Below are 8,891 nucleotides of genomic sequence, written 5' to 3'. Positions count from 1 at the left end.
ACTCCCACCTTTTGTTTGGGTCTCCACATAGAATTCCTCTCATGATCAAATTCACTCATCATAGGTACCAGGATTAAATTTTGTATTTACGCCAGACGCGGGTTTCGTCTACAAAATTAAAGACATATCAGTGCCATGTCAAGTTGCTTAAAAACCAGGAAAATGCACAAACTACATCAGCTCTGAAATACAACAATTTGGATGGAGAGTCATCTCATTGGCACTCACACCACATCTTCCTATATCTACATATTATGAAAACCAAAAAATCAGTATAAAATATCATACGAAAGGTTTAATATAACGTTGTTGCATGAATTAAATCTGGTTGTCAAAGCTGATAATAATCTAGTCCCTGTTATGGGGTTATCGATATGAGAAGCTCAAAGCAATAAAATGAAACCATATGAGAATTTAATGTACTATGGAAAATGTCAAGCTAAACCAATGGAGAGAATGTCTTTTAGGAAAAAAAGTTATACAAAGAAGTTTAAGATGGTAAGAAAAAGGAAAATGTATCAAGGGGTCAATACAAAACTTAAAAGTCATAAATATATATAGAAAAGCGATGACAAGAAGAAAAACCACGAGAAGACCAACAACAGTTAACAAAACATAACATCTAAAAGCTAAAGATAAAGCACCATCAACCACACTAAAAAACAGATATGAATTCAAGCCGGGATATATTGTCTCATTCACATGAAACACAGCGGCACATAGTAAATGTTCAAAAGAGACAGGATATCTATACACTAAATCTTAATATTATTAATTCGTATATTTGAACAAATTTGATTCGTTTAGGGATAGTCACATGTTAAACTATATTTTCGAAGGTAGAGAGAAAACAGCGGATAGCAAAAAGCATACTGACCTGCAAAAAGCATATCGCACGGTTATTTTTAGAATATCTAAAAACCGATATACTTTGTGACGTCATGTAATGAATTTCAGGATATTGTTTGACATTTTGAAACACATGATATCTGTGATCGATTAATTGACGAAAAAAATCTTTAAATGCATAAGAGGTCAAAACAAAAAGTAAATGAAATAACAACTAATATGTTGTTATTGTCAGGGAGAAAATGCAATATCTATAAAATTCCAACATAACTAAATGACGATTTTGATACAAATTTATAAATTAATAATATAACAAATATAGCCTTTGTATGAGGTCAATACAGAATATATCGACCCAAAGAAGTATATCGACCTCGGACTTCGTCCTCAGTCAATATACTTCTTTCAGGTCAATATATCCTTGTATCGACCACATACAAAGGCTATATTTGTATAATATTAGGTTTCTTAAAGTGCATCATTGATGATAAAACGCGAAAAATTTTAACTGCCACGGTAAAATCAGGCCCGTAGCCAGGAATTTCCAGGGGGAGGGAGGGTATTTGGACTCTTAAACTAGAACAGAACGTTGGCTACGGGTATGAAAATGGGGATACGGGTAGATATTCTTTCGATTTTAGCCTGAGTTATGTAACTGAGTAGATATGCAAATTGAAACTAAACGTAGCTGTGTATTAACACATCCTGCTTAGCCAAAATGATAGATTGCCACCTTTAGTGTGGGTTTCCACATAAGAGAATTTCATGTGACCTCAACTGATTCCCTATAATGTGTTGTCGAGACGACACCAGGAAGCTCAAAGCAAAAAGAAATGAGAGTTGAGGTTATAAAAGACCCATAACTTGTTCTGACAAATACATCTGAGGTAAACATTGTCTTTTGGATTTGAATCTTAAAGTTTGTTTCTTGGTTATTTAAATTTTTTATCAACGGATATTATAAATTTAAGAAACTTTTTAAATAAATAAAATCAAAACAGAAGCACTGACAATTGAGGTAAATATAACCGGCCAGCAGCAGCGGTATGTACTAGATGATCACATATCTCTGTTCATTCTAACTATTTTACATTGTTTGGGAAAGTACATTTATTTATATACTAGTTTTACTATGAAACATTCGTCCCACGTAGTGCAAATTATCAAAAAAATACAATATTTGTATCCATCGGCTGTTGTCTGATCTATGGTCGGGTTTTTGTCGCTTTGACACATTCCCCATTTCCTTTCTCAATTTTATCAAAGTATATCTGTTATCCCCTGAATAATTAATTGATATTTGTCGGAAGTCCAGTGGTGAATATTCCATGTGTAGAACGAACAAACAAAATACTAATTCAAATGTTAAAGCATGATCTATTTGATCAACTACCTGAAATGAGACGAAATGATTAGTAACTTGCCTTGATAGATACAAATTCCTCAGATAATTAAATGGAGGTTTCTATCTTTGCGTGCTGAAAATTTGGCACTCGGATAATGTTCCAATTTTGAAAGCTGACTATATGGGACGACGTATTTATACATGCCGCATATCTAAAACTAAAACGACATGTACTCACTAAAGATGATTTTGAACATGACTTTCATCTTAATGAAATTGATAAATTTGTTGCTGTCACAAGCTTCGTAATATGTTTGTTATTTGTTTGAAAAAGGTCAAGCCTGCAACATATGATGAGCTGAAGATATATGAACAATCGGCATGAATAGTTTACATAAAAGATTGAATTAAAAAAAAATAAGTGGTGGTGTGATTGCCAACGATACACCTCTTCCCAATAGACCGTATGACACATACATTGATAACATAACTATAGGCCACAGCCTTCGCCATTGCACAAAACCTATATCGCATAGTCAGCTATAAAGGATCCCGAAATGATAAATGTAAAACAATTCATCTGAGAAAATTAATGACGTAATTTAGGTACAAAAAAGAATGAAAAAGAAATATATTATACCGCAGCAAACGCCAACCCAGACTTTGAACAGGCACATACATACATAATATGGCGGGTTTAAACATGTTAGCGAGATCCCAGCTCACTCATAACTTAAGACAGTGATGTCACAGTACAACATACACGTAAGAACGAACTATAAAAATCAGTTGAAAAAGGCTTAACACATCAAATGGATACACATAGAAATGTATCTATCAAAAACAAATAGCGGACGTGTCGGGTACTTATACATCCCAAAAACAAAAGGCATTGCGAACAGACATGAGAGTACTCACAATTACTGACAGCTAGTTCAAAGTCTGTTCTAGTTTGATACATCACAACTTAGTTCAGCATATATGTTACATTACATTGTCTAAAACTCACTAACAGGTTGTTAGCTATACTGTCGATCAGTAAGTAATTGTAACTGTTGTATGTAAACCATATTGAAATAGAACATTCCGTTTAAATGTTAGTTTGTTAGTGGTCATATTCTTCGAACTTTATTATTTGCCAGGTGTATTGTCCTCAAACTTAATCGAGTCATGAAATACATGTTGTCTTGAAGAGTCGGTGCTACCTGTTTTAACTAATCAAAACCGACCGTCGTGGAAACCTGAGTTTCACGCCAACAACGAACACATAAGGGGAAAAGAAGTAACTAAAATCAAAAAGTGCAAAATCTAAATTGTTTTGATCTTATAGGTATAAGAAGGTGTGGTATGAGTACTTTGATTTAGTAAACCTTTATAGGCCAAAGAACGATCTGCAACACGGAGTCTTGGCTCACACCGAACAGCAAGCTATAAAGGGCCTCAAATAGTTATCAAAGGTATCAGGATTAGTATTTAGTACGCCAGACGCGCGTTTCGTCTACACAAGACTCATCAGTGACGCTCATATCAAAATATTTATAAAGCCAAACTAGTACAAATTTGAAGAGCATTGAGGATCCAAAATTCCAAAAAGTTGTGCCAAATACTGCTTAGGTAATCTATGCCTGGAATAAGGAAATCCTTAGTTTTTCGAAAAATACAAAGTTTTGTAAACAGGAAATTTTTAAAAATGACCACATTATTGGTATTCATGACAACACCGAAGTGTTGACTACTGAGCTGGTGATACCCTCGAGGACAAAACGTCCACCAGCAGTGTGGCATCGACCCAGTGGTGTAAATAGTGAATGATTAAGTGTACTACCGGAACAGGAAAACCAACGGTCGAATCTAGTTATTAAACGAGAAGACCTCATTTTGGGTGTCGCTTCTCTTCCTTCGACAATAAATCAATCATCATGCCTCTGTGTCCTTTAGGTAACATGCATAGTCGCATATGTCATCCTTTCTTATGATATTTCAGATTGAGTTATTTTGGGAGAAAAACGACAAAAAAGGGGGCTGGATATGATTCCGTCATAGATACGACTTCCGGTTTAAAACATGCACAAATACAACCAATCGTATGATAGATAACATAAATGAAAAATAGATAAGTCAATCAGAGCGTTCTCCATATCATGGTGTTTATATCGCAAGAACCACAACTATTATACCTCGAGGTATGTAAACTACGATTATACTACTTTAATATATAGAGACTCTCTGTATTCTGTCTACTGTCTTTTTTAAATGTTTACTTTTTAAATTAGAATAAGTAAAACATGTGACACAAGTACAACCAATCGTAGAACTTCTCCATATCATGGTGTTTAAATCGCAAGAATCAAAACTATTATACCTCCTTAGTCTTAGAGAGGACAAATATTTTTCGCGTTTATCTACATGTAATCTACAATTATTCTACTTTAATTACTTTGATTTTAATAGAAAGGAACCAAACATCGGGAGGGCTTTTGATAACTTTTATGTAATTCTTCATACATACATGTAATATCTTTTACAAAAAATCATCCTACAACAGTTCACAAGCTGTATATGCCCGCGATTTCGCGGGTGTGTTCTAGTCTATATAAAAACGAGAAACGGGAAATACTAATGAACCACATCAACAAACGGAAACCATGCACTGACATCAGCTTCAATATATGCTATATGCTGGTTAAAAATCCTTCATCAATGCTACACGCGCACTTGTGAGTATATTGTCTTTGAAGAAAAGTGATACTGGTTTAACTCTATAAATGATATCGTAACATGTACAATGAAAAATATAATAACGACAATATGCTGATATCATGTTTATATGAGTTGAAATTTGTACTTGACAGACATATACTACCCCCAAACATTAATCTGACTACGAGCAATCTACTCTTTACTCCAAACTTTAAGCCCCCCAAAGGTGAATAGGGAATATAATAACATTCAGACCAAAGTTTGATGTACGTATTGTCTGTGCGGGATGTACAAGTACTCATTCACATTCGGTCAGAATAATGACATTGAATACAATTGTTGGTGTAAAGAAAGTATTATGCTTTCTGCGCGTTACGTTCCTTTCAAAAACTATTTGAATGTAGAATTTGCAAGGCAAAATTCTATATCCCATATAAAATTATTGTCAAGTGGATGTCTAAAATCCTGGACATTCCTATTGTATTATCTAATCTGTTCTCGTACCGAACATGCATGCAAATTAATTATAATCTTAACTGTAACCTTAAATCCTTAAGGTAGTCGGGGAGGAGTTGAATCTCCAGTATTTGAAGCAAGTATGTTGTATGTTAAATGCTGTCGGTTTAATATGAAGTCTACTCATTTTAAAACATACTACGAAACGGATGTTTCATATCTTAGATATAAAGGTAACACCATACTACTTTTATTTTGAAAATATCAATCCCGGAATTTGTCCGTGATCAGTATCAGTTCCATTAGTTTCTCCAATGGTTTTGCTAAATTCAAATTTTACTCCGTCTGATGTCACGTGCTCTTCCCCGCCTTCTCCCCAATATGTTCTAGGTCCTTGCATTATTACAGTTATTGTATAGCGAATGTTCGGGACTATGTATATTGATTTTGGAAAGAAGATATTGAATGTCTTTTCTTTGTTAACTGCAACTTTCGTATGAATTTTTGAAAGGTTGGTCGTTGAAAGTCCCGCTCTCAAAATGGTGGCTTCGACTGTATAAGATGCGGATTCAACTCCGCAACCGTAAAGAATGATGCCATGAATGTATATTGTTTTGGAAGCCGAAAAGTCTATTTTATCTGACTTTTGACCTACATACCATAAATTTTCATTTCGCAACGCAACATGTCCGTCACGCAGAAATCGCAGACATATCCTCTGTTGTGGTGTGTGCGTGTTTTGTGGAGTTTGAGGGTCTTGCAGGGCTATCGTCGTTTGAAGTTGACGTTGTCCCCGAGGAGTTGTTTTAAATAGGTCATCAGGAATAGACTTTGAAGAGCCACACAGGAAAGTAAACACGCTGATCCGCTCGGATTTTGAAAGTATATCTCTTTTGCCAACTTTATCGGCGAAAAATTGAATGTCCATCACCGGAAACCGGACTTCGTACAAAACTTTTCCCAAAACATTCTTTATGTTAACATCACATACGGTGAGTTGCTGTCGTCTGCATTCGGTTTCCGCCCATTTTAACAATACATTTAGCACGGTGGCTTCGTCGATAATAAGATCATCAGACGATATAATCGGCATTAAGCAATCCGGACATAAATGAAGGAACGCTTCCGATTGGAGACATTTTTGAGGTTCTAGCAGAATCATCTCTAGACATTTTTTGTGTAATTCGTGGTCGTCAAAAAGATGCGCACTCTCCATTGTAGAACATACAGTGTCAACGGTTAGCGCTTCCTGTAGTAGTTTGCGACATTTTCTTACTACTTTTGTCACGCAGTATTTATTTGCTGCATACATTAAACTAGCAGTCTGCTCGCCACTGACTGCAAGATCTTCGTAGTATAGATATCTGAAAATATTAGAAATAAAATATAATATTTGAAATATCTATTATACACTGCAAACCATTTCCGAAACTGAATACTAGGCTTAATAAATTATTTTACCATAAATTTGTTACATTTGATTCATGATCATCGGCAATTTAAAGAGTGTCCTTAGCAGATTTGTTTTAGGGGGGGGGGAGGGGGGTTCTTTGTTAAATACCGACATATTGCATTGAAAATAAAGAAGGGTCTAGGTGGTGTTTATCGACTAGATAATAAATGGCAAAACATGCAGAATAATGGTCAAAAGCCCCCAACAATGAAGAAAAGAGATTCAGAACAATAGGTCAAACATTTATAGAATGAAGAATAATTGTGTGCTTAAATATATATTAAAGAGAATAATGTTAAATTAAATGAAAGAAAAGAGAAAAGAGTCCTAAAAATAAATAAAAATAAACAGAAATGGGGAACCCCTTAATAATCCTCATATTGATATATACGGTAGCACAACATATTTATGTTTATAGCTTTTTTATTTACTTTTGATAAATGAATTTAAGCAAGGAGCTAAACATACTTCAGCAGAGTAGAAAACACTTCCGGTTCTATATCTGGGATTGAAATCTCTTCATTTGTTTCTGCTACTGCTCCATAAAACATGGCGAAGAACACAGAACTTCTGCTAGCAAGAACATATTTGTGAGCTGGAATCGGTTTAGAATCGTTTCCGACCAGAAATGTGACGTCACATCCCAACTGATGCGCGAACATATACCGGTTACATTCTGCAACGGAACGACCGGATTGCCAGTCTTTTTCCTCTCCGTCGTGCGTTGTCATTTCTATAATAAAGGCAGATAACATATGTATATACGATTTAAATCGTCTCAATTGTAATCATAAGTTTAATGGATAATAGATCAAAGCGTAGCGACCATTCAATATATTATTCCGTGCTTAGTCATGCACTTGCTAAATGTTTGTATGTTTCTTCTGATCGCACAAAAGCATCTTTTTCAGTCCAATAATAACAGTGCAAACATTTTTTGTTATATGTAAATGCAAGTTGAATTTATTAAAATTTCGTCTAAGGCAGCATCCATTTGATTTTCGGGGGGGGGGGGGGGGGGATGCTATGGATTTTTTTAAAAATTTTGTTTCTAGTTTTTGGAGAAAAAAAATAGTTTTTGACCCGGGGAAAAAAAATGTTTGTTTCACCCTAAGCTGCCACTGTATGTAATGCTAAAATTGAAAGAAAACAATTGTTTTCAACTTGTCGCGAAAAAAATATATTGTTTTTCGCCGAAAGTGGAAAAAAAGTTTGTCCGAAAAAAAAATCCCCCCCCCCCCCCAGAAAATCAAATGGTTGCTGCCTAACTAGAGAGAATTTTGGGATTGACATATGGCATTGAACCATGGGTATTGTTAATTGAGTGAATGTTTAAAGTGCAGTGGCAAATATTTCATACAAATTCAAAAGGCAACACGTGACACATAAATGTATGATTATTGTTAGGGGAAAAATGGAGAGATTCACTTATTGTCGAGTATCGAGTTGCGAGTTAAGAAAATCGAGTTGCAAGTTAATAAAGTCGATTTGCGAGTTACGAAAGTCGAGTTGCGAGTAAAAAAAGTCGAGTTGCGAGTTACGAAAGTCGAGTTGCGAGTTACAAAAGTCGAGTAGCGAGTTAAGAAAGTCGAGTTGCGAGTTACAAAAGTCGAGTTGCGAGTTACACAAGTTGAAATACTTAAAAATGTGGAAACTAAAATATTTCAATTTTTTGGTGTAACTGAATAACATTTTGGAATGATGATTTTTTATAGAATTGTACACAGTGTTGTTGATTATTTTTGTTGTTTGGAATTTATCTGAGTCTCTTGTAAAAATAAAATGGACTAGATAATCACTACGTTTAGTATTTTCTGAATAAGCAGATAGCCTTTTAAAATACAGCTGATGTCTTACAGTTTAATTATTTTTAAATTTCATACATAGCACCGTCGTATTAAAAGTAAAGGGAGATAGCAACTAAACTATAGTATGTGTATGGATGAATTAAAGCATTCAACTATTAATGAACATTTTTTTGTTACACATAAAGGTATCATATAGTAAACCATCTTTCATATTGTTTTTTTTTTTAATTCTAAACCGATATTTCATAATTGATAATACAACTGAAAAATATAAAGGGAA

The 8,891-nt window shown here is 34.5% G+C and overlaps 1 long non-coding RNA gene across 1 annotated transcript; it reads right to left on the bottom strand.

The window, feature by feature from the left end:
* Positions 1 to 5,587: 5,587 nt before the first annotated feature.
* LOC143058568 (uncharacterized) lies at positions 5,588 to 7,532 on the bottom strand. Its single transcript, XR_012973124.1, has 2 exons — positions 7,272 to 7,532; positions 5,588 to 6,714 (listed from the first exon to the last, which is right to left on the bottom strand). It is a non-coding gene; the product is annotated as an uncharacterized LOC143058568 (long non-coding RNA).
* Positions 7,533 to 8,891: the final 1,359 nt, after the last annotated feature.

Source organism: Mytilus galloprovincialis, chromosome 14, assembly GCF_965363235.1.
Source record: "Mytilus galloprovincialis chromosome 14, xbMytGall1.hap1.1, whole genome shotgun sequence".
NCBI classification, from domain to species: domain Eukaryota; kingdom Metazoa; phylum Mollusca; class Bivalvia; order Mytilida; family Mytilidae; genus Mytilus; species Mytilus galloprovincialis.
This window is presented reverse-complemented; position numbering and strand designations above follow the sequence as displayed.